Source organism: Heliangelus exortis, chromosome 10 (genome assembly GCF_036169615.1).
Source record: "Heliangelus exortis chromosome 10, bHelExo1.hap1, whole genome shotgun sequence".
Taxonomy (NCBI): Eukaryota; Metazoa; Chordata; class Aves; order Apodiformes; family Trochilidae; genus Heliangelus; species Heliangelus exortis.
This window is the reverse complement of record NC_092431.1, coordinates 22,087,671-22,114,309: the sequence shown is the minus strand read 5'-3', so window position 1 is coordinate 22,114,309 and position 26,639 is coordinate 22,087,671. Positions and strand designations below refer to the sequence as shown.

The 26,639-nt window shown below is 39.8% G+C and overlaps 1 protein-coding gene across 1 annotated transcript in view; it reads left to right on the top strand.

The window, feature by feature from the left end:
* AFG2A (AFG2 AAA ATPase homolog A) overlaps positions 1 to 26,639 on the top strand; it is a 136,581-nt gene that overhangs the window by 42,676 nt on the left and 67,266 nt on the right.

Here is a 26,639-nt window from a genome sequence, read left to right as displayed (position 1 = left end):
TACCACCGCTGTGTCTTCTCACAACTAAGTACAGTAGACAGGCCAGTCTGAAGGGATTTCCCTTGAGATACATTTTGTAGAGTTGCTAAGGTTCTTTATTCCACAACTTTTCATTAATTTGACAAGCTAATGAAATTTATTTTTCCTGGTTTGTCCTAGAGTTTCATATAAGTTTCTTAATTTTTTTATGTTAACAAATTCTCCCATTTTAAGCTGTTTCTTGGATAGTATTTTCTGTTTATCTTGGAGCATTCATATGAAGTGCACACTTTTAAAGTAAGATTCATAGACACGTGAAGTCTTGAGAAAAAAACCCAACAGTTGTATTTTTGCTCCAGAGCACAACCTCTTTCCTTTGGAACTGAAGGAAGCCACACAGCTTATGGTATCCTGGCAAATGCTTACTTGGATCTTATGCACTGATCTGTGTGCCTGCCATGGCAAAAAGGAGCTAGCAAAGAGTAAACACAATAAAACTCATCAGTGAAAACATGTCTGTGCAAAACTGAAATTTTCAAGGTTCCACTTTTGTCATATTGATTTCACTTTTCTTTGACTGTTCCTTGGGGTCAGACTAAGCTGAATTTGAAAAAAATCTGTTTATGTTTTGTGTGAAGTGTTGGGAGACTGGGACAGTATTTATTTCAAGTATTGGCTATACTGGGACAGTACTGCCATGGGTTATGTACTTTCATAGGTACCACCCTGAGATACCAAGAACTTTTGGGTAAGGCCTTGGGTACTGGCTATCTGTCAACAGTGCCTCTGTCTCTGATGCCAATCCAGACCTCTTAGCCTGGGACTGAAATTTTTATTTGAATTCGATGAGTAAAAATTTGTCATCTTTTGTGCATCTGAATTTTGTGAGAGTGGTGAACTTTTAAGCATGAACAGCACAGTTGTGGTCAGATTACAATGTGTCCTGTGTATTCTTTCCCCAAGTCTGTCTTGACTGTAAAGAGAAGGAAAAACTTGCTGGGAAGATGCTGGTGTACTTTTTGTGACTATCTTCTGTTTTTTCAAACTGAAAGCTATTTGAGGAATGCATGCTCTGTAAGTTTTACACTGTATGCTTACAAAATAATCCATCAGCATCTTCATTTATGCAGCTGCTTCTTAACTGACAAATATGTGATGATTAATTTTCTGTAATTTGAGACCAGCACATGGGAATATCAAATGTAAGGGGATTCCCCTGAGCCCTCTGCAGACTTGATCATCCTGCAAACACTACAGTGATTCTGAACAGACTTTATAAAGTTACTTAGTGCTAAATTTGTTTTGAGTTGTTACAAATGGCTATTAATAAGGTAATTTCTCTAAGATGCTGCGATTGCAATGAGATATTATTCCAGCCTTAGAGCCGTGTCCACTTGGCTACTTTGCATCCAATTTATGGGATGGGGGAAGTACTTGGGGACAGCTTCTGTTTCTCAGAAGAAAACAAAATAGCAGATACTGTTTTCAGCCATGTGTGACACAGAAGATGATTCCCCTTGGAAGGGAAATGTCCTGGAACTAGATGTTCTGAACAGTCTTTGAAAGTGATACAGAAACAAAATTCTCTGTGTCAGTAATAATGGTAAAAACTTCCCTTTTACTTTTCATTCTGTAAGTGGAATTTATGGTAAATAATTGGAAAAATGCTTTCTGCTTTTGATAACTAACCAATTCAGGAGTGATTTTTTCATACCTAGAATATTTTGCAGTAACTTTATAGAGCTGTTTACAATTCAGAGCTTGGCTGTATTTTCCCATGGATGAGTAGGCCTAACAAGAGATTGCTCATCCCCACAAACCTTGAATAAAACAGTGTGAACACTGTGTGTTTGATTAGCTTGAAATTAAATGTAATTCTGAGACACACACGTGGGCAAGCTTTGCAGTGTAGTTTGACAGATTTCCTTGGAAAAAAAGCCAGACCAATTCATCAGGATTTGTTTGACCTTATTTTCTTTTTCAGTGGAACCTGTTTTCCTAGCCTTTTAGAACTGGGCTTATTTCTTGGGTGAGAAGGGTAAATTTGCGGATCATTACCTTCCTATGCAAATATATTTTTTTCCTTTTAATCAGCGTTTCCATCTCCATTAGCAAATGTACAGGGAAGGAAGAGAGACTGTCAGATCCCCAGGGATCTTGGTGAATGTTTTAGCACAGGAAGCAAGGTGCATGTGCTGTGGCATCAGATAGTTTTGCCTCCTGCTGGGTCAAATTTGAATGTCAAACACATTAGTTGGGAAATAAAACACAAGGTGCTGAGTGAAGTGATGGCCTGTGGTATAGGATTTCATCCTGGTGCTCCTTACAGCTTCACTTCTCCTCATCCTGGAGTGAGGACAAGATGTATCCTCAAATACACTATTTGCATAAGAATGAGAGGATGTGATAGGACCAATGAAGATTAATGAGATGATGTGTTGCCAGCCTTGCTCCTTGACTGAGTTGTCTGTTCTGCTTAGGAGAACAAAATAAAACAAAACTGCAGCCTATATTCTTCCTAGCAACTGCCAAGCATGAGGAAAGGGAATAAAAATCCCTTACCCCATGGCTGATTTGACCCTCAAAATGTTGATTACTATGTAATTATGGGACAACCCTAATTTAAAGTGACTTGTTTTGATAAAAAGAAAAAATGCATTAGAAGGCCATTTGGCAGAATCAGTGAAGAAATCATGATTTCTTGCCTGCAGCAAAAGTAAATAATCTTTCCTCTTTAGAAACATCAAAGTTCTGTCTTTCTGAAGGCTTATGGAAGAAATTCAAATATTTAGGTTTGTGGTTTTGCAGGTTAAAAGGAATAGGAAAGAATTTTGCATATATATTCATTATTGTCTGAAATGTGTATGTTCTGTTAAAAAGCAGGTGATGCTACAAGCACATTTAGCAGTTGGAGGCAGTGGCACAAACTTAACTCTGTACCACATATTTCCCTATTTACATATTTGATTCTCTGAGATTTCCATTGGTCAGATCCATCTGACTAAATGGTCTTCCTATATTAGAGCTTTGACTCAGTAGGATTTCAGTTTTCCCAAATACAGGGTAGAACTGTAGTTACAAGCCCCACAGTCCATCAGTCATGTACATTTCCCCCTGTGACACCCTCCAGCCCCCCATTTGATCCAAGATGGTGAAATACTGGAGGTTAGAATGGGCCCCTGGGGGTCTTCTGGTCCAGCCTCCTGCTTAGGCAGTTTGGTAAGGTTGGCAGCTCCAGGGGAGTTTTGAGTTTCTCCAAGGATGGAGATTTCACAGCCTCTGAACACTCGTTGCACTGTTTTACCACCCTCACCAGGAGGATATTTTTCCTTAAATCTAGCAGTCTAGCTTGCTGTAACTTGTGCCTGCCCTGTACCTCTGAAAAGTGCCTGGCTCTGTCTTCTCAGCAAACCATCCCACCACTCCCTGCTGCTTTAGGTATGGGAACACACAGAGAGTTGTACTTGGAACTGTGACGGAGAACATTGATTTTATTTTTCTTTCTGTCCCAAGTACTCAGGTGGGAAGCCCCCTAATTAAGGTGTGCGTGAAAGAAGGTCCCAGGTCCCACCTGCTTTGGGGCTCTGGAGGAGGGAATGTGAATATCCAGTTTTTTGTTTTAAATGCAGTTGCATTTCTCTCAACTGCAGTCCATGTCTCTCAGCACTACTGAAACACTAATTATTTTTTTACTTTAAATGTTGTAGTGCCTCTCTGCTTGTCAAAGGGCACTCATATTCTTGTAAAACCCTGAGCTTAAAAATAAGGAGTGAGATTTTGTTGGGTCTCCTTTCCAGTCAGCCAGGACTTCGAGTGCTTAAATCATTTTGCCTGGGTGTAAGTATGGTTCTTTGAAATAACAGAAGATGTGGGATTTCTTTGAAGACAAGATTGCTCTGAAACATATAATAAATTTTCAGAAAATAAAGCTTTAGGGAAAAAATATCTCAAACTACATGCCATTGGAAAGAGGATCTGATATTCTAAAATTGTTATGCAATCTTAGCATCATCACATTTTCCATCACTTGGTTTTCTCTGGAATGTGTTTGGGTTTTTATCCTTAATCTTATTTAAATGACAGTTTTGTTTGGAGCAGAGAGGTGCTCTGGAAAGGAGCTGTTTCTCAAAGGTCTAATTTTGTCATTATTAATATCAGTTGCTTACACTTCAGGCTAATAGAGAGTGTCAATAAAAAAGAGCAAAAGGGTGAATAAAATGATTTAGAATTTGGCACACATTCTTTTCACCTGCCAAGCTGAAATGACTAAATAGACTCAGCTGATGAGCACTTCTGTTTGTGGGCCAGGACCTCCAAGTTGATGATTTGATGCTGGATTGTGTAGTGAGCACATAGTCCCCAGAGAGCCAGGGCACTCAGTTTGAGTGTAGAGGTAGTTTCTGTCTTCTTTTGTTAGGAATGAAGTTTCTCTTTAAGTCAAGAACTAGGTTTTAAGATTCACCTGAATCTCTCTCTTTCCCTTCCCCCTCCTCCTTCCTCACTGATGAAAACTTTGTTTTCTTATGAGTACAGCAAATAAAATATTTCCAGGTGTGCACAAGTGATTTTTGTTTCCAACTATTCGATTGTCAGAGTGTGGAGGGCTGAGCAGTAAATCAGCCTTAAGGCTGCTATGGTTTTTAAAAACAAAATCTTAGTGGTGACAGCTGAAGAGCACAGTGACTTTTTCACTCAAGATTTATTACTTGCCTGAAAAGAAGGATTGGAGAGAAAACTTGCTGGGCTGCATATTTTCTCCCTTAGTAGATATACTATAGGGCCAGGATAAGTTGGCTTTAGTTTGTCCGTGAAAATATCTATCCAAACAATATATATATAAAAATGCAATAGTTTTACTTCAAATTGAACAGAAAAAATACACCTGCTCTTATTCCTTATAGTGTCAAGTATTCCTTACATCAACTCAGTCATGTATTTTAGCATCACTAATACTTTCATAAACTTGTTGGCAACACATGCCAGAAAATGTACATGAATAAGCATATTTAACTCGTTTGGATGGGAAAGTGAAGGCCAAGGGCCGCAGTTGGTTCTTATTGGTACCTCCAAGACTCTCAAAGTCCAGATGAAGAGTGCAGCATGTTAAAAAGACTCCAGGTTGTCAAGCAAGTGGGAAATTCAGAAGATTTTTAACAGTAACATAGAAGTGACACTGCATTTGTAACACAGCATGGGAACATATGTGGATAAAATGAATCCTGCTTCTATAAATGAGGTGCATTTGAGCAGTACACATAGAGTGGGTATAAGTTCCTAAGTGTTGAGTTATGTCATCTCTATTATTCTGTGGCTTTAGTGACAAAGCATGAAACTTTACCTAGAGAAGTAACACTAATTTTGTGACTAAGATTCCTGTAGGTGTACAGCAAGTTTTAACTGCTAAAACTTGTGTGTGCTTAGAAAGGTTTGGGCTTTCACTTCCTTCTTGAATTACTTTAGAACAATCTGTGTGGTGATAGCCTCCTCCTGCTAATTCCCTTCAATTCAGTCTTCCCAATTTGTGTCAGTACTTGGGTTATGCAGGGGAGGGCTAGAGCTGAGCAGCTCTCCAGAGAGCTGTGGCTTGGCTCTGTCCCTGTGGCAGTGTCCCTGGGAGCTGTCAGGGCCTTGGTGGCTTGTAAATGGGGAGACTGGGCTTTGTGGCAGACAAGCACAGCACACTTCACAGTCAGTGTGTTGGATGGTAGGAGTCTTATTATGTTTAAGAACTTCATTAGGGCAGTGATAACAGTAAAGGAAGACATTCTAAAAAGTCTTGTTTTTTAAATATTTATGGGAGTGACTCTGTAAAGGATGTTAGTGTAGAGCTGTGAGCTACAGAAGCTGGAGGAACAGCCACGATTATGGGACTTGGGCTGTAGCCATGGACACATTTAGGTCTTGCTTTGCTGTTGGTCTTCTGCCCAGCTTTCCTCTTTGTGGATGCACAGAACGTTTGTATTTTTTTGTCTGTGCTAGATTAAAATACCATCAGAGAGAGTACTGAGTACCCATGAGTTAAGCACTGCTGTAGAAGATTCTATGTGCACAGTCTGAATTCTTTTTTATGTATGTGCATCATAATGCAATCTAATGCTAATTAATGTGTTATTCATTGTGCATGATTAATTATATTGTATTTAGAAAACTATTTTTGCAAGTCATTACAATCACCTCTACTTTCTTGTGGAACTAGCTCTGGTGTCCTCTTTCTCCTCCTCCAGCTTGACTACATTCAGGGGACTCTGATAAAGGAAAAGGTCATTTTCCTGCTGTGATTTTGGGAGCCTGCGTCCAGCATGGCTTTCAGACTCTTTGGCCTTGGCAGGATCAATAGTTGAGTGGTCAAAACTTGGAAAATGTATCTGCAAAATGTCAAGAAACCTCACAAAGCTTTTTGAAATTAAAATGTTTCAAGTTCTTCCAATGTGGTCAGGTCTCAGGACATCCCTCCAGAGGTTTGGGGGAAATAATGTTATTTTTATTATTTAAAAAAAAAACTGTAAATAAAGTGGCATTTTCCCTGGTCTCCTTCTCATGCAACAGCTGAAATGTTTTGACTGGAACACTGCAAAACAAATCAGTGGAAGGCAGCCAGCCAGCTTCCAAAGGACAAGAAGGTCAAAACTCGGAGTAGTGTAAGCTACGCAGGGCATGATCCTATAATGTAAAATGTTGAGTGACTTCCATATTGTGCTGGCATTTACCTGTCCCCTAGTAATAGGGTGGAAGCTGTTTCAGTAAATCACAGCAAAATGGAAAGCCCAGCATCACACATATCACTGGTATCATAGTGGAGTGCAGCTTGGAGGGGTGAGGTGGCTGGCGTGCAGTTCCATTGCTTGGTTGCACACTTTTAAGGTGGTTTCCTTTCCAGTGTTAGGCTGCCCTTCCCTGCACCTTTTCCAGATCTGTTACATCCACCTGGGAGAAAGGGTCCAGGACTGCAGGCAGTCTGCAGGGTGTGGGTGGGACATGGATCTGTATGGGTGCATAGTGATGCTTTCTGTTTTGTCTTTACTTTTTTCTTAGGAGTTCTGAATTTTAACACTTTATTTGCTTTTTTGACCGCTGCCAAGAACTGTTAAAGTTTTCATCACTCTCTATTAAAACTAGAAGTGTTAATGATTCATCTTGGAGCCCATCCATTTACATATGAAGGAAAGATTCATTTTCCCATGTTCATTGTTTTGCACTTATTTACACTGAATATTATCTGTTTGCTAAGTCCTCTTAGAATCTTGGACAATTCTTTAACCTCAGTCTTCATTCTTGTTGCTTTGAATAGCAGTGTCATCAGAAATTATGGCTCCTATATAATATAATTTCTTTGGTATTAGACCTCATAAAGGAGATGCAAATTTTTAGATTAGATGAAGGGGTCTGTGCTGTGTTGCAATAAAGAGGTAACACAGGAAAGGCCTTTGCCCTGCCAGTACATGCTGTTACCTGCAGATGGATCCTTACAAGCACAATTGGACTTTTACTAGAAATAGGAAATTGTGAGAGAGCATCACACAATATAACAAGCATAAGAGGATCTTATGTGGAAGCAAAACAAAATATTAAAAAAATATTGTTAAAGAGAAAAATAATTCTAAAAGAAGGCTGTCTCCATGCCACAGGGCATCTTGTCATTGTGTGGAAAGAACGTGAGCATGCCCATCTATTTATAAGGAGGAAACTTAAGCAGGCAGTCACTGAGAGTAACAAGCTAGTATGGAAAAAGAACAGTCTGAAAGGAGGACCATTTCTTTGCAGGATGAAACAGTGCATGGTGGAAAATGCTGAATTACAAGCCAGCCTAAGGGAAAACATGTGGCTGACAATGATACAGCAAATGGAGGTTATCACAGAGTTGGGCCTTGCAGGCACAGTATACTTACAGCTGCAGATAGCTTCACCATTTCAGAAGGTTTTTTTCTTAGTAGTGGATATTTTCTGCAGAAGTCACTGAGCAACAGGAGGCAGACTTAGCCAGTTTGCAGGGCAAGTCTTACTCCATTACTTAACAGCAAGTCATGAGAGATGGGTAAGCTAGAACACACACCAGGGTGTGTGTGTTCATCAGTCAACATATGAGGTGTATGTAACTGGCAAGCACACACCTTGGAACATGTTATTCCACTTATAAAAAGGCCGTTTACTTTAGTCTTACTAAGGAATGCAAGTATTCTGTGCTAGCCTATAAAATTATTTTTTTATTAAAAAAAATGGTAACACCATTCTTTCATATATTTAATACTGGAGTGTTGTAAAGTCTTTAAATACATGCTTTAGTGCTTAGTACTTTTTTCATCTCAAATCTGAACTTCTCTGTCTTCCTGCACTGAAATGCCATTTGAGTGAGTGTGAGGAAACATAACTGTCTTTGTCTTAGATTTTCCCACTGATTCCTATTCCTTGTGCTCTCTGAACTTCCCTTCCTGTCCTAGGAAACAATGCATTTTGCAGGGGAGTTAGAATGCAAACGTTATTCTTAAATCAGAAAGACTGGGTACAGGCGACATCACTCGTAAAGTATCATTTGGTTCTGTGCCACAGAAATCAAGATAAACTTAATTTTTTAAATGAAAGGTATGTCTTAGGTAGATTCAGCAGTGCTGGAGTGTGCTTAGATAAATCACTTTTATTGTTTGGGAAATAAATTGTGGTTTGGTTGTCTTCTTGCTCATGTGTGCATTTTGCTAGCAGAACATAGACTTAGCACACCAACAGGGAGTTATTCCATGGTATTGCTTCACTGGTCTGCCAGCTCTCCAGGAAAAGTGTTGTCAAGGGATGGAGGGGTGCAAAGCAGAAATAGGTTGTGCTTCTTGTGGTTACAGTTAGTGTAGTGCCTGTAGAAGAATGGCACCTTCTTACTGAAGACTTTTATATCCTTTGTGAAGTCTGAACAAGGGTGCTTGTCATAGTGATGGAAACAAAGTAAAGGAGCTGTAGTTTCTATAGGCACCCTGGCTGAGCCGTTGGGTGTTGTTCCCTGGTTTCTTTTCAAGAAAATTGCTGATTATTGCTGATTAGCATTCACTGAGGACACAATTCTTCCTTCTTCTCTGACTGTGCAACCTGTCTGTGTCTGAAGAGATACCAGACTGAAATGGAAGTCTTGTTTTTGGGTTACTTTTGGTTTTCTAGCAGAACAAGAAAAAGAAAGATGCCACCACTAAAGGTCCTTGGTCATTTGAAGGATTTGTACAAGATTGTTTACAGGTTTTGTGGAAAATAGGAATCTGGTTTTTGTGCATGTGAAAATAGAGTATGTTTTACAGAAGATACCACATCAGAAATAAAGAAACTGTTTAAGCAGGCACATTTCCACAATAAAGGCCCATTTTGACGTGGTTTTGCAGCAAGGCTGTGAAACCAGACAAATAGTACCAGTTCTTCGGAAAGGAAAAAAAATACAATTTGGAACCACTAACCTTCTAAGACACTGAATATATTTTAAAATAGATTATTTTAATGAGCATTACTCTAAGAGAATAAAAGTTGTGGTTTGATTCAGAGCAGCCAGCATTTGTGTACCTGGCATGCCAGCTGAGGTTCTGTGCTCCTGAAAAAATCCAGTCATAATTCAAATGGCAGCTCCTGAAAATGTGTTTGGTTTCTCCTGCGTGTAGCTGTGTCTGTGTGTTTATGTGATTCATCTGGATACAGTGGAGCAAAGAGTTTGCATAACATCAAATATTTTTGTGGAATATAGTGTTTATTGCTATTACTGCTTTAATAGTTGCTTCAGCTCTGTTTCTCTTTACTATAAGGAGTAGCTGTTACACCTGTTACTCTTAGTGTTACAGTGATTTTGTGTTACATGGCTTTGTGTCAGTTGTCATCTTATTTGTGCACACAGAATTATAACATTTTCTATGTTTATCTGAAAATTAGCTAAAGGAGGCTAAATCCCAGGACATCTTGTCTGATTTAATTGCTTGAAACAAATACCTGTTACCAGTAATCCTCTTACAATTTTGTTACTAAAAACTGAAAGAAAAAATAATGACTATTTTGAAAGTTTTGTGCACATGTTTTTAAATGAGTCTTCAGGTTCCCAAAGCATGGGATCAGCAGATGGCAGTCAAACCAAAGTTCAATCTCAGCTTGCAGGAAGATTTCCAAATATTGTGGCTGTAGGAGAAAGTGGGGAGAGAGACAGTGTGACTGACTTGTGTCAGAAGACATGTTCTCACACATTTGTAAATAGATACAGGTTTGTCAGACCTTAGAAGAAGGAGCTTTGATTTGTGCTCACCTAGGAGTTTCATGTGGGTTTTGTTTCAGGTCTTTGTACTTGGGAAGCTCTTGAATTTTTTTGACTGCATGTGCAGATGTTTTCAAAGGAATAAACTAGTGATTAGGCTGTCTAGAAATCTCTCTATTTAAAAATATTTTTTTATTCAATATGTGTGAGGAAAGGGTTTGCTTTTATGCAAATGGGGAAATATGGGCTCTATTAACCAGTTTATTTTTTAATTGAAAAAAGGTTTTTGTAATTCATGGTGTTTAATGCTTTTAAGAAACATTTTTAAGAAAAAACAAAATTAACTTAATCATACGGTTTTATAGGATAGCAGTCAAATGGCTGAAGCAGTTTCAGTATATTATGCTATTTTTATTTACATCCTGTTCTAAGTAGTTGTGCCACTTGGATACCAGTATAGATGCACTTCAGTAGTTTATGGAGTAGTTTCCAAAAGATGTATCTTCCATATCACGTGGTTGTTACAGGGCTAGTGAAAGCATGAGAACTGAAAGGAGTTGCAAAGTATCACTAAGCATCTATTGTGTGATTGTTTTATTCTAGTTTCATGGTTTTCTTTTTTTTTTATCTCTCCAACATGTTGTAAAACTTCAAGCCTTGCTTTTTTCATCATTTTTTTTTCTTCTCATTTATGTTGCAAATTCTGTTGTGTTCTGTCTGCCATCAGGAGGGGAGGGGAGGGGAAAAAACCCCAAACTAAAACAATCCAGTGGAACATCATGTGGTCAAAATACTCAAAGGTTTTATTGTGAGCCAGTATTTTCAGTTCACACTTCACATCTTCCTTTCCCTAAAGGGGTTAACTCTGCTTATTAATTGAAGAGCACAGTTTATGCTAAGCATTCTTTAACATATACTGGTGGTATTACTGTACTTCCTGTTTTGTATTCACAATAATAGGTTTCTGAAGAGTTGCCTTTGTGTAAATACCTCACTGACATTTTAGGCAAGTATATTCATGTCTTGGAGTAAGCACGAGAGAGTAATGTGTTGGAACACTGCTAAAGAAGGAAATCTCTTTGTGTTTCATAAATGATACCCCTAAAGCCTTTTAAGAATATATGCTTTTAAGTGACAGCTATGCATTTGTTTTGTTTCTTTGCTTTGTGTTATTCTGGCTTGAATTGGCTTTCATAAAGGGAAAACTGTAGTTCCAGCAAGGAATCCTCCCTTCAACGGTAAGGCTTTGCTGGTAAGCCTGAAATGCTGTCCTATGGAAAAGCAAATCTGCAGAATGTGCCTGTGTTAAAAGGAATTGAAGGCTTCAGAATAAACTTGAGCTATTGGTGCAAGTACTAAATTCCTTGTATAACTATTAGTCCCATTTAAAGTTACTGCACAGGAAGGGGTTTTGCCAGTGGGCAGGGTCTGCCTGGTGTTCCTCATGCAATCCTTTGGAAGCAGTGGGGATCTGTAAGTGACACCCCAAATATATTGTGTGTTTAATCCTGAAATCATCTTTGTCCTGTTTTATAATCTGAGAGGAAAAAAAATGTGGGGAATTTCCTTTTAAGATACCCTTGTTTCCTGCTTCCTCTTTAATCTCCATACAATATATGTGTCCTAGAGAAATGTCAGCTGGCAGAAGACTGGCAGTAGCAATGTTGCAGGTCCTGAATGGAAAAGAAATTTAATTGTTGCACTTTTGTGCAAGGTAACACAAACTAGACACAAGCTTGAATTACCAGAAATTTAAATAATGTGTCAGTAATTCTTCCCTGTGCACTACTTTCAGTTTGCCTGTCTGAAATCCTGCTTGTGTCTCATCTGCTCACAGTCTGTACAGTTGTGACCAAGCTGGTGTAGCTGAATGTCCCCCAGAGCTGTGTTTGTCCAGCTAAGCTGGCAGAGGGCTCTGGTGAAGGGGCAACAAAGTCTTAGCAGGAGATTTTCTGCTGATGTAGCTGTATCTTCTCTCTGAATCCCGTGAGATGAGCAAAAACAAACAGATTCAAACCTAGAGGAGGGGAGACTTAGGTTGGAAGTTAGGAAGAAGTTCTTCCCCATGAGACCCTGGCACAGGTTGCCCAGAGAGGTGGTGGAAGCCCCATCCATCCCTGGAAGTTTTAAGGCCAGGCTGAATGGGGCACCCTGGGCTGGTGGGAGGTGTCCCTGCCCATGGCAGGGGGGTTGGAACTGGATGAGCTTCTAGGTCCCTTCCAACCCTGAAAATTCTATGATTAAAAAAGGGAAGAATCCTCAAAGCCTCTATTCTTTCTCATTCTTTGACTTCTGTGATAACAAAACCTATAGAAATATTCTGGTCTTGCTATTTGTTTTTGGCTGATCTGTTTCTTTAAGTTTTCATGACAATGGTGCAGCTGATTCTGAGAATTGGAAAAAAAAAAAAAAAAAAAAAGGAGGGAATAATTTGTCAAGATTAAATCAAGTCTCTGAAAAACTCCAGGCTCTTTTTGGAGCATTGGTGATGATCCAAGCAGGAGAATTGCTTTCCCTGGGAGGATTTACCTAGATTTGGCCATGGAAAATACGTTTGCTCAGCAAATTTAATCAGCTTATCACAGAATTCTGCAAACATCTTCTCTCTGTTTTGGGTAGTCTGGACAACATAATGCTTTCTGTATTTTAGCTGCAGTCTTGTCTTCCATGATGTCTTTTTTTTGTGAAGCACAAAGCTAAACTTTGGGTTGGAGAGAGGGAAGAGGTAAGAATTCAGAAGCTCCCTCAATGGTCTTTGGGGTAAAGGAAAGGGCAAAAGTATGCAAAACCAGAAAAAGCACATGTAGTTGTCTGGAGCAAATGTTAATTCTTTGCATTTTATGTCATCGCAGGCAGAAGGCAAGAAAGGAGCACTCACCCTCCTTGCCAGTGACATGACTGAGATGTTGCTTGTGGTCATATTAGATACTTGTGGAGAAGCAAAGGTCTAATTGTAACTCTACAGAGCTCTTAAATAGCATCCATTTAGTCACCCAGACTTTCAGAGGAGTCTGTGTTTGGTTGTGATGCTGGTAACCACTGGACCACATTGCTCCTTTGGGGCCAGAAAAGGAAGCCAAGTCTTTAAAGAAATAATTTCCCTGCTGCCTTGCAAACAGCAGTGTAATCCACAGGCTGTGTATCTGTGGTGGGGCTTTGGAGTGGCTGGTTCATGTGCAGAATAACACCCTCCTGCTGCCACAGATTCTCCTCTGCATCCAGATGGAAAGTGTCTGGTCTGTGGATTGGCTGTGTCTGTCGGGGTGTGCGGGAAGGCTGCTGGGAGCCTGGTGATGCACCAGGACTGTAGTCTTGGGCCCTGGACAGAAAAAAACTGTCCTTGCCCACCATAGGAGGTGAGGCCCCTGAGCTGCATTTTGCCAGCAGTGAGCCATGTGGTACTCTCTGTTTTTCCTTGCAAATAGCTCTGATTTTAAGATTAAAAAAACCAATTAAAATAGTGAAAATCTAATAGAAGACACTTTTAAGGTTATAAAGCCAGATGCTGCAGGTTTACCAGAGCTGCATGGGCAGCTGCAACCTCATTTTGTCCTCCTTTGTGTGCATGTAGGGTCCTGCCAGAGGCTTCATGAACACACAGTGTTAGGTTTGAGGGATTACTTAGGGATGGCTCAGTGCCGGTGAAAATATCTGCTCTGAGTGCAGCAACAATCAAAAAAACAAACAAAGCATTAAGATACATGCTGAGCACTATAGGGATGATATAAAAATAGTTTGTTATTATGTTCTTGAATATAACAGTGTGGCCAGTGCTGATCCAGCGCTGTGGAGGAGGTTCAGAGATCAGCAATCTCTGTGGTTCTGGGAGTACAACAACTTCCAGATAAGGGAACATGTCTTTTATTGTCAGGATTTTCATCTGTGCTGGAGGCTCAAACAAACACAGTAGTGAATGGAAAAGAGAAGGGATGAAAATACCTATTTGTATTCCTTGTAACTTGAAGGACATAAGTATGTTGAGTAGATAGGTGCTAACTGGTGGCTAGTGGAAGATCTGCATCTTAAATGTATCAGAAAAGAGAACCAGTGTATGCCTGTCATTCCGTGCAGTGTCACAGAGGTGAGCATCTTATTCAGACTCCACAGTGGATTTTCCATTTATTTGGGTAATAACTCCCGATTTTAAGAACAAATATTACATAAATGTGTTTTGTCATGCCTATGTACTGAAATGAATTTAAGTCCTTAGAATTGTTGACATTAGTAACCCTCTGCTTTCTGGGACTTGGAGGTTCCTCAAGGAGCAGAGAAAGCAGCTTTTGATGCACAGACAGCAGCAAAGGTGTCTTCTGCATTCTGGTAACTCTTCCTCTGGTGTGACAGATCTTTCTTTGCTGGCTGCAGTAAGTGTGTGGTAACCATCCAGATTTCAGCAGCAGCCTTGCTGGCAGAGTGTGCATTCTACCACTGCCCAGAGGCTGAAAGGCAAAGCATCCTTGTGTAAAGGTAATGCAGGTTCTTGTCATCAGATGAGTCCTGGTGGTCCCAGGCCCCTAAGTAAAGGCTCAGTTCAAAGGATGGGAGTACACAGGTAATGTTCTTAGCTGATAACAACCTTTTTGTAAGTGTGAAATGAGGTGTTAAAATAAACAGCTACTTTGTTGGTATAATAATGGCTGCTTATCCTTTCTTCAGAGCAGTTTCTTGCTTTATGCAATATTTTATGAGGGAATATGTTGTTGCAAGCTTTTTCATTATTATTTAATTTTTATTGCTGCTTTTGCCATGTTGGATGCAGAAGAATTGCCGAATCTTTCATAGTCTGCTCTAGCTGACCTACCACATGGCATTGATTAATAAATATGCTAAATAATATATATTATTTCACTCAGTTAATTGTGGTTAAGGTAAGTTTTCTTTTGCACTGCAACTTCTCACAGAAATTGAAATAATGCTATATTAGCATTTTTTAAAAATCTTTTCCTTTTTTTGTTGCTGATTTATTGCTCCACTAAATGTCAAAGAAGTCCAAAAAGAAAAATGTTTTCTCCTGTTTTAAGTATTTAAGAGTATTTATGCTACACCACACAAAACGAATCATGTAATGCCACTTTTATATAATTTTTTGAGACAACTTTGCTGAAGGAAAACGTATTGGATGTTTCTATACTTCTGGGTTAACAGTAAAATATACTCTTCCCTGAGCTTATAAGACAGGACAGTATTTAACTAAGATGCAGTAAGAACTAAAACTAAAATACCATTTTCTGCTTATCAGATTGCTGAACTAAGAAGGGTCTGATGCTTTGCAACCTTGCCAGCCTAGGAAAAAACCCAGAAAGCCAGGTTGTTCTGTGAAATACTCAGGATATGCAGCAAAGTCTCTCAAGGTTGCCTGTGGTGGATTGCAAGTTGTTGGTCCCTCAGTTGAAATCCCTGGCCCAGTGCAATTTGTGATGTTCTGTCCCCTGCAAGGAAGAGGGGAAGTGTCCCTGTGCAGCAGGGAGGCAGAACAGGGGTTGTGCTCTTTTTTGGGTGTTACTGGTGTAGCTATCTGGAATGGCAGATGAGATTTTTGAGGAGGGCAACCAGCAGGGAACGCCCATCACTTCCTCTTGAGGTCAGACACGTGGTTCTGGAAGGCTTGCTTGCAAGTGACAGTAGTAGCCAAATCTGCATAATTTAATTCTTCGTTTTTTAGTAGATAACTGAATTTTTACTTTAGTTGTGAGATTCTCCTGTCCCTCCTTATCTCAGCTGTTTCATTTTAGTGTGTCAAGGAAAAGAAGAGAGACTACCAGTAGGTAGGGAGAGCCTCATGCCTGTGGAGCAGATCACCTCTGGGACACACAGCTGAAATGTTTGAAACGCCTTTGAGTTTGGCAGCTTTCCTTTTGCTTTCCCTTTTCCTTCCTTTTTTAGTCCTCCAGTAATAGCTCCCTTGTTCTAAAGAACAAAACCAGTGCTTAGTGGTCATTCAGAAAGATTCATTAAACCCAGAAATGGAGTAATTGTAAACAGGCACCCCCTTCCTATCATTCCCTCCTTTCATTCTAGCCCAGGGCACAGCAGCTTTGTGTTGTCTGGCTCCAGACAATTTTGGGGAGAAAAAAAGTAGTGTTCCTCTTCTTAGGGTGTGGAGAAATGAGTCTGTACTTAGTCTGAGGGTTGCATTAGTTGAACTGTAAGGCGGGTACCAGAATTAACTTGTTTTGAATTATCTTGGGTATCCTCCCATAGCCCAGTATTTTGTCAGGGGGATGTAAGTGGAATTGCTGTGAGAGGATCTCACTGAAAGGTTCAGGTGCAAAAGCTGTCAAGGCCTAATTGCAGCACTGTTATTCCCATTGTGATTGGGTAGTGTAACCCCTTAAAAATAGTTGCAATTAGAAACAACCTAAATCCATCTAATTATTCATGGTTGTTATGCAGGCGATAGGGAGGAAATGAAATAGGATGATGATGATGATGATGATGATGAAATTTTGGTTAGGATCTCTCTCCCATTTTGAAGTTTAAGAAGTTTGAGAATGTAACTTGTGTTTAGTCTTATCAGAATTTTAAAGTTTCTATTAAGAGAGTAAAATGTGCATTTAAGAAAACCCAGTTACACATTCTTGATACAAGTGACAATGCAGTAACCAAAGGCTTGTGGTTTTCTTGTCACAGAAAGTGCCTGTGCTTTCAAATATGAAGACATCCATGGCACATCTCATCTTCCTGTATTTGGGATCCCTGGCTTTAATTTTGATTCCCACTGCTGACGTTTTGCAGAATAGCTTCTGCAGTGTGTAAATACATAGATTCCAGGAAAGAGGGAAAGATAGGTCAAGGTCTCACTTAGAGGAGCAATACGAGACCTTCAAGAAGAAAAAAAGCTCAGGGTAAATTATACCAATGCAGTTACTTTTGAAGTGGTAAGTGCTGTAGTTTTACCAAAGTTGCTCTTCCTTACCTTTGTTCTGTCATTACCTAAGAAGAGATTGTTGTTTGATAAACAATGTGCAGCATTGGATGCCAGATGAAAGCATAGCCAGGAGATTAGATTACATTATCAAGGGAGAGAGGAAGGAAGATGCATTGAGAACAGGTCTGTTACAAGTTACCAGGTAATTATCAAACTCCATAATTATAGAGGGGTAGCCTCTCCTTTCTAATGTCTGTTTTAAGTGTTAGTTGTGATTAAAAGTAGATAATCTGTGTGGGAGGAGTGGTGAAAGAGGAGAGTGTTTTGGTTTTTCTCCATCCAGATTGTTGTTGAGACAAAGAAAATTATAAAAGCGCAAGAGAGGAAAGGAAAAAAAAACCCAAAAAACAAAACGAGGGTAGATTTATATTAGATATTAGGACGAAATTCTTTATTGTGTGGGTGGTGAGACACTGGCACAGGTTACCCAGAGGAATTGTGGCTTCACTCTCTCTGGAAGTGTTCAAGGCCAGGATAGATGGGGCTTGGAGCAACCTGGTCCAGTGGGAGGTGTTGGAACTTGATGATCTTTAAGGTCCCTTTCCAGCCCAAACCATTCTATGACTCTATGAAATGCTTCTACTTGATACATTAAAAAAGGTGCTTACCAGCATTAATTAGCTTAATCTCATGACTACAGCAATCTGTTCCTGTATGCATTAAAAGTATGGATTGGCAGGCAGGGAGTTATCAGGCAGTGTGACTTTCCTGCCCCTGAGCTAGGAGTTGCTGCTGAGATGAAGTGATGGAATTATTCACTAATTCTTCTCCTGTGCCAAAGCAAGCATCGTAATTTGAGTCATGAAGGTGGTTTAACTGAACTGATTTTACTTGGGATTAATTGTAGTGGGTTAGGACTGACAAGGTCAATCACAGTGCTTTGGAGGAAGGGGAGGAACTTGCCTGAGACTCCCAACAGCTTTTCATTGTCTGTCTGGGCTTTTATCAGGTAATTAAGACCTGGACCTGTGGCTGGCACCTGTTGTTTGAGTATTACAGCCTGTGAGAAGTATTCCTGGGCTCTGCACAGGGATGTTCTGTTGTTCTCATTGTCCCCCTTTTTTTTCTTTTTTTTTTTTTTTTTTCTTGATGAGTGAGGGGGGCATTTTTCTTTATACAAATTTAATTGACCTTCTGAAAATGGTAAAGTAGCAACCCTGAGAAGTTAAGCCTTTTCTTCAGATCTTTGCCTTCCCAAAACAACTCTGCTACTGAGTCAGTCTTAAAATTAATTTGTGGAGGTTGCTCCCTGCATTGTTCAGGATACATTCTGGGTTTCAAACATATGGGAAGGTTTGTCTTTATAGTCCCCTGTATTTAAGCTCTTGTTCTGGCAGAGGGCTACTACTTTAATTGTATATATGCTTTTGTCCTACTGAAGTTGCCTTCACCAGTAGCGGAATTTAAACTGGAAAATACTGGAAATGCTTGTGTGTATAGTGTTCAATTCAGGATCCAAGTCTAGGATCTGAGTAGTTGTTTTTCAGTGGAAGTGCAGATTTTACCTGGGATCAGAATTAGACCCTACAATAGGAGTTTAGGTGAAGGATGGGATCTTCAGGCAGACAACACTATAGTTGATCCCTTTGTTGGCTGTGTCTAAGTAAAGAGTCTCAGAACTGGTTGAGGGTAAGGGTGGTGTGAATGAACAGCCATTCCTGCCAGCTGAGGAGCTGCATGGTACCAGCATGTCTAACTAATTGTTACAGCTTTAGATTTCTCTTGACAATTGGCAAGCATAAGTTGGTGACCCTCCACGTTGAGCACTGTCTCTCCCTTCTCTTGTGTTGCCTTGTCCCTGAAGGGATACGTGTGTTTATGTACTATTTTTTTAACGTTCAGAAGAGAAAACAGCTCTTCTTTAACAAAATAACTTATTTTCCAAGAAGTTCAGCACAGAGTTGCTTTAAAATGTTGAAGGTACTTATTGTTATTTTACAGTTTTTGTTAGCTGCTCATTTCTGTTCAGATAGCATATAAGGCCTGTTTTTTTTCATGTAGGCTTGGCATGGTGAGTGAAAAGGCTATACAGGATTAATGAAGTCATAACAAAATTTTAAAAAATCTATCTTTTAGAATATGGTTTGTTTATCATTGTATATCAGTAGAAGGAGAGGCAGGAAGGGGCATGGTTGCCACACAGATGTGTTTGGTGAGTGGCATCAAAGGTGGTGATGGGCCCATTGTAGCCTTACAGCCCTCACAGCAGTGATGTGAGGAGAGCCTGGTGTGTTTTCCACAGGGAGTCACGGGTGATGAGCAGCTGGCAGTGAGCTGATATGAAATGATAATGCAAGAGTGGCTGTGGTAATTGTTGTGTTGTCTGTGTCTCAGGAAGAGGTGTGTCTGCCTCTTGCCTGCAGTAAAATTGATGACATGGTCTGATAGACATGTGCTACATAAAGACTGAGAGGAATTTATAGGCACCTGAAGGCAGTACATGCTGATGATGAAAGGCATTCTCAGTGTTAGACACTAATTCATAGTGAAGTGAAATCCTCACTAGGGCTTTGTGTCTGCCCCGCAGCTTCCCAAGAGGAAAACCCACCAAAATGGCAGCAAACATGGTGAAAAAATTCAAACATGGTTTGGTGCCATGGTGAAGTTCACAAGGAAAAATAGAAGTATTAATGAGACCTTAGCTGCAAACTTCTTAGTGTAGCTCTTTCATAAGAATCTCTTCAACTGCTGCACCTTTTACTCCTATTTATGCAGTTAGCAATTTAACTATCTTGCTTTTTTCATTTAAATTTTCTTAAAGAAATATATCCAATACACTATTATCAGGAAATACTTATGAAGTAGTGTAATATATATATACCTGAACTAACTGGGTTACAATTTTTCAGTTACCCCTTTTGTAGCTAACTAGACATGTTGTTCTGGGGAATAATACATGTTTTCTCAGTCTTGTCCTCTGCTTCCCAGGCCTGGTTTCTTTATGTAGTTCCTCAGGTTTCTATGAAATGGGAATGATGTGGCACACTCTGGCTCTATGGTCCTTAAGAGCAATTGCACCACTTAAAGTGTTGCTCAGGATGTAAGGACTGCTGTAAACATTCATTTGTTACTTTATTTATTTTTTCCAGAAAATATCGATTTCCAGTGATAGGCCAAAGAATTGTTATAATCCCAAATGCAGAACAGATCAGTAGGGCAATTTATGGGACAGGATTAATTACTGGTATGTCCTGTGTTGGAAATTGTATTTTATGATCATCGTGATCTGGGTCTGCAAGAAAGAGAAGATGTGTAGAGAAATACATTAAGAAAGGGAAGAACTTCCAGGCACATGTTTCCTGGATCTAGAATGTGATATGTTTGCCAGGAACCTTGTTTTGTTTTTTTTTCCCTTTGTATCCCGATTTGTAAAAGATAGCACTTGTCCTGTATCCTGTTGAAGAGACTGTTATGAAATGCATCTTGGATGGCTGCAGCAGTCCTAGCACTGGGTACTGCAGATTGATGTTTGTGCTGCTTTGTACTTTCAGAGCCATCGTCTCAGATGTTCAGTTTCCTGCTGAAAGGAGATGTCCTTTCATTTCTCTGACTGTAGCTGCTGAGTTTCAGTGTGTGCTGTAATTCTGAGGCTTCATTCCTGTGTGTCTATAAGTGTAGTTACCTTGTATGATTGTCATTATGTTCACTTTTCCCCCACATACTCAAAATCTATTTGTTTTCCTGTTTGTGGTCTTTATCCATAGATTTGCTTGAAAAACAGAAAGCAGTGGAGTGGCAAAATTGTTTAAGAAATGTCAGAGGTGCTAAAATTATGGTGATGATAGAAAGTTCATAGATTGTGGGTTTTGTTTGTTTTTTATTTTATTTCAAAACTCATTTATTTCACTGTCAGTCTTTACACTTTGTCTTCTTGTAAGTTCAAAAAAACCAAAAAAACCCCACAACAGTTGGACAAAGTTGTTACGTCCAAGGCCAAGTTGTACTTTAATGCCTAAAGTAATCTGAGATTTCAGACAAGTTCTCCACTTCCAAGGTCAAAATCAACTATATTCTGGTGTTTCTGGAATCTTTTTTTTTTTTTTTCCTGTTTGAGCTATCTTGCTATTCTTAGGACAGCATCTCCTGTTCACTCTTTAGTCCATTCACTGGAGTCTTTACCAAACTCTGTGTGGGTTCCCTCTCCCTCCCCCTAATCTTTCTCAATTGTTTTTCTCTGAACCACAACTTGTCCTTTTCCACCATTAATGATGCTTTCCCTTCTGACTTGCTCCTTTTGTGAACACTGGCCTATTCAGTGCCTGAATCTCTCTCTTGCTCTCAGCTTGACCTTTCTTAATTCTGTTGACTTCATGCTTTCAGATTTCCTCCTGCTTTTTCTCCCTCTCTTTTTGTACTTCTTCTCTTGTCTTTTCCCTGGCAGTCTATTTCTCCATATTAGTGTGTCCCACCCTTCCTGTTCACGTTAGCTGACTCTCATTTTGTCACTTCTGGCAAAATTTAACACCTTCATAAAGAAATTTCCAGTTGTATTACCCTTTTCAATTTTTTTGCTTTTTATTTGGTTTACCTGAGACTGTCAGTTTTCCAGTAATCATTTACTATTTGAGGTTTTACACATGAATAGATTAGTAATGAGAGAGGTACTGAGACAGAGTAGTTTTCTCAAAAAGTGAAAATAAATGATAAATTGAAAAAAAAAGTCTTCAAAATAATTCATGGCAACAGAATCAGCTTTTCACATCAAAGTCCTTTCCTCCCAGAGCTAAAACAAGCGGTTCCACAAAGCTGCAATAACTATTGAATCTTCTGATGGATTTGCTTTTTTGAGAGTCTTCTGAAGCCAATTACATGTGACTTATATTCCACGTATGGAGCCTTGGCCTTTCTTCTTCATTATATTCTGCAGGTTGCTGATTATACATTCTTGTGAGTATATCCCTTGGCATCCACAAGTGTAAACAAAGCTGCAGACACTGTTTACCAGAAATTGTGTTTGTGAATTAAATAAGTAGCCTTGGGTTCTACATGGGTTTCCCCATCTTAGGAGAGGCAATTTATTCCTTTTATGAGACTGGTGGTTAAGAGTTGAATTAAAGAAAAATGTGGTTTGATATAGGAACCTTCTAATAAACAAGTGAAATTACTTGTCTTTTCAGCTGAAGGTTTTGAAGGAGCAGCTTTAATAGCTTATGAGGTGTTTGCTAGCTTTTGACAGTGCTGAGCCATTGGGAGTGATTGTTTTCTTATGATCATAATCTCTAAGGAGTGCTACCCCTTGGTGTTTGGTGGCTGAGAAACCAATGAATTAAAAAAGAAGGCAGCTTCCAGAAGTGGAAATGTGTGATTTAGGAAAGATCATATGAGGATCCTGTGGTTTAGGAAAGATCAAGCTGTGGGGAGGAGAAACCACCAATTTTTCTAGAGTGGTGTTAAAAATTTGACAGCAGGAGAGGGGTATTTTGCAGCAGTACCCTGCTGCTGAGTGACAGAATGATATCTTCTGCTTTCCTCTTCCCCACATCTCCCTCCTTAAGAGGGAGAGAGCCTGCTGCTCTCACCAGGGGGAAAGTGTTTGAGAGGGTGTGTAGGAAGGAGCAAAGCCCTCTGGAGACTTTGGCATGTGTTTCCTGGGCAGGGTCCCAGGCCCTGACGGCACAAGTGGTGGGAGGGAGCCCCTTTTAGCCCCAGGTGTGTGGGGCATGGGGTACAGAAATGGGACTCCTGAGGTGTGTGGGACCAGCTAGGTATGCTCGGAGGATTGTGCTCCTTCTGGCATTGTCTGGAGGTGCAGCAGGGAGCCAGCCATGGTGCAGGTCTCCTTTGTAGTTGCAGAGGAAGTTGCTGGCTGGAGATAAGGTTTGTGAGGATCCGGAGCAGCTCAGACTGGGTGTCTGGCACTGGTGAGGAAGTCTTTCAGCATCAGAGTGAAATGAAACGCAGCACTATGGGGTCAGAAGAAAAAAATTGCCAAGTTAGCTTGAAATTCCAGGTCAAGAGTTTTTCTTCCTTTCATTAATCAGAGCAAAAGGCATTTCTGATTACTAGTGATACTGATAACACAGTGGTGTCTGGAGATCCAAGTCCTTTTGTACTCCGCCTTGCACTGTCTGCCTGTGCTCTGAAGAACTTTCTTGGAATGGAGACTGATGCATGAAAACATATTACCAGGTTTTCTGTGCAAGTAGCCTGTGACTTTTCTTAAAAGGAAAAAAAGCACTGAAAACCTTCATATCTGAATATTTTGGTTCTCTTTTTAAATTATTAAATTATATATAATAAAAAATATTTTATCATATGCAGGGTGAACAAAAAACAATTATATACCAGAGCCCACTGTCTCATAGCTGTAGCCATCCTGGAAAGGATGAGACCATTCTCCTCCTCCTTTCTTATTGTGATCTTGTCAACTTGTCTCCCTGTTAGTGACAACTTCATCTCGTCCTCCTGACCTGTCCTTGCCCAGGAGCTTCCTGTGTGCAGGGAGGTGAGCATTTGCTCTTGTTGGAGTTTCAGTCCTTTTTTCAGCCTTTTTTTCCCCGCCCTGCTGCAAAATGGACTTGCCATTGTTCTGTAAAACACCAACAATTTTTGTCATTTTAATGGTTCAATTTGTCTTCAGAGATTTGGATGAGTTAGCTTTCTAAATCCTGTGGCTGTCATGTCCTCTTAAGGGTTTTTGTTAGTAGCCCAAATTACAAATAATAATAGCATGGTGCACTTGAAATAAAAAATACAGCACATTACTTTTTTGCAGCTACTCTCACCCTTGCCATTCCATCTCATTGCAAACAACAGGTTTTTTGTATACAGCACTGTTTTTTGCCACTGCTGGGAGCTAAATGTTTTGGTTCCATCTGCATTAAAACCATGGAACCACTTTCCCTTCTCAGGCAGTGGAGGTTTTCCCTGTTTAGCTGCATGCATTGGTTCATCCTTTTGAATTCACCATTTGCTACCTGTCACTGTTTGCCTCTGAAGTAATGTGCTTGATGAGACTGCAACTTGGTGGCAGTTTGCCATGCATTCTTAGTTTTTCTTGGAACATTTAGTTTAGGAAGTGGACTAATTAGCACGTAAACACTGTTTAGAAGAAAAACTCCAATTAGCACTGTTTGGCCTGGCTTCAGTGATAAACAAAGTTAGATGCACGTCAGTGTTTGTCCTAACAGTTTATAAAGTCTATTTTGTGGTCTTAGGGGACAGCACACACCAGATACATTAAATAGTCATTGCAGTCAAGGCCATGAGAAAAAAGCTTACTGTGTCAAGCTTAATAGGCTCTGCATGATACATTAGTGAGCTGGTTTGGAAGCCTTCCATTAATCTTAATGATTCTGAAATACTAGCAATCTTTCCAAAGTATGTCTTTTTCTTACTATTGTCTATTTGCTATGAGAAGTAGAAAATAAAATATTACAAACACACCCTTCATTTATTGTAAAATAATGGAATTGAAGGTTTTCATGCCCATGTATATGAGCATCTTCATTGTATTTTCATCATTTTGTTAAAGCCTAAAACTAAGCTTATCAGCACAAGTATAGCCAAGCTGCTTTCCCCAAAGAAATGGCTATCCTCATCTTGGTATGGCAAAAGCAATACTTATAAACAAGTGGGGTAAGGGTGGGCTGCCCTCGCTCTAATGCTGCAAATATCCAAGTGTAGTAAAGGATGCATGTGTTGGTGGTTCTCCAGGGAGGGGTGCTTGTGCAGCTAGGGCAGGCTTATGTGCAAGAAACCAAAGACCAGAAGGTTCTTGAAGTGGAAAATGACTATTCCTGCTTTTCTGTTTCAAATACTGTGGTTGCAATTTTTTTTTTTTTTTTTTTCCTGGATGACCTGTAAATGCCTTCAGCCTGTAAAGGAGCAGGGGAGCTGGAGAGAGTGGGCTACTTCATGCACCAGTCCTTTGTGTTAGGACTTTCAATTTATGATACAGGGAAACTGGAGCTGTGGTTGGATCTGGTTGTGGTATCTTGTTTATATTTGGTATTAGATGATCTAAAATATTCTGTGTCCACTTCTGATTATATCAATTAGTCAATGAAAATTAGCAGATAAAAATAATGTAAAACCTTCCACCTTCAGACAATGAGACCCAAAATCTGCAGGCATCCATGCAAGAGAGTTGTTCTTCATGTGGGTCCTCTTTACCATTAGACAAGGCTGGATGTAGAGCTGCCCATTTACTCAGGCATGTGGGGTTAACAGGGAGAGGGGAATTGCCCACCCTCCAGGAGGGAAGGGAAGTGAGCCAAATGTTTAACTTTTTATTGCATTTTCCTGTCCCCCGTGCTCCATTGTGCCAGCTCCCCTGTGCATGAAATCAGTTCTGTGTGGCTGGCACTCTTGGTAGTCCAGCTGCAGAAGGATCATGTGTTCCTCAAATCAAATTTGTTTCAAGTTCTTTATTTTTCTCTAAAGAATAAACACCAGGATCAGCCATGGCAGGGGGGTTGCACTGGATGATATTTTGAGGTCCCTTCCCACCCCTATCTTTCTGTGATTTCTGTGACAGCAAGTTGTTAGTGCAGAGGAGGGGATGTGACTGGTGCCTCCCAGGACCATGGTTTAAGTTTCTTGTTAGATTTTACTAAACACGGTCACATTTTCTTGTTTTCCTTTTTTTTGTGAACATTTTACTATAATTTTCATGTTTTCTGAGGTACCACAATGTCTGCTTGTTCCCCAGTGTTCTTTCATTATCTCCCTTTTTCCCTTTCTCCTTCTCTCATTATTCCCCTCATAAGGTACTTAGTAATTAATGTGTGACAAAAGGCCAGATTTCAGCTTAAGAGTTTTGTGTCTGATACTTTACTCAAACACTTGAGGAATTATCAGGTTAATGGTGCCCTAAGTCCCGTGAAGCCTATTGCTTCTCAAAAGTTTTTTGTCTCCTAAAACCAGATTCAATAAATTGGATAATTGCATTAATTAGAAAATAGTAATCTCTTCCTACCTGTCATCATGTGATGATGCTTCACAGCAGTAGCCATGTACCACTTAAAATTCTTTATTTGATTTATAGAAGTGAAAGAGTCCTCCATGAGTTTAGCAACCGCACTTGTAAAAAAAGTCTTTCAATACATGCCATATTAGAAGAGTCACAGAGCTTCTTTAAGACCAGTAAACTGTTTTGTTTAGCTACTCTTTTATGCTTTTTACCCCCTTGTTGTTGTTGTTGTTGTTATTATTATTATTAGTGTTTGTTTGTTGGTTTTGGTTGTGGTTGTTTTTTTAAGTCAGCGCAGAACAGGGCTCTTGTGAATTGAGCAGCAACTCATTTCCTTTGGGATAGCCAGGAAATACACAGCAATTAAGAGTGGCTGGATGGGAAAAGGTCTTTCATTCCAGTGTGATACAAAGGTTCCCAGGCCTTCCTTGCTTTTCATCAGCCTCCCAGGTGGTCTGGCTTGGAGCTAAGTCCCACATGTTCCCATGTCCATGGCAGCAGCAGATTTGAGAAAACAGGACTGAGGACCTGAAGTATTTCCTTTTTTAAAGAAAATATACTTCATCACTTAACAGTTCTGCATATCTCCATTCATGTTTCCTGTCTGCTGCTTCCCT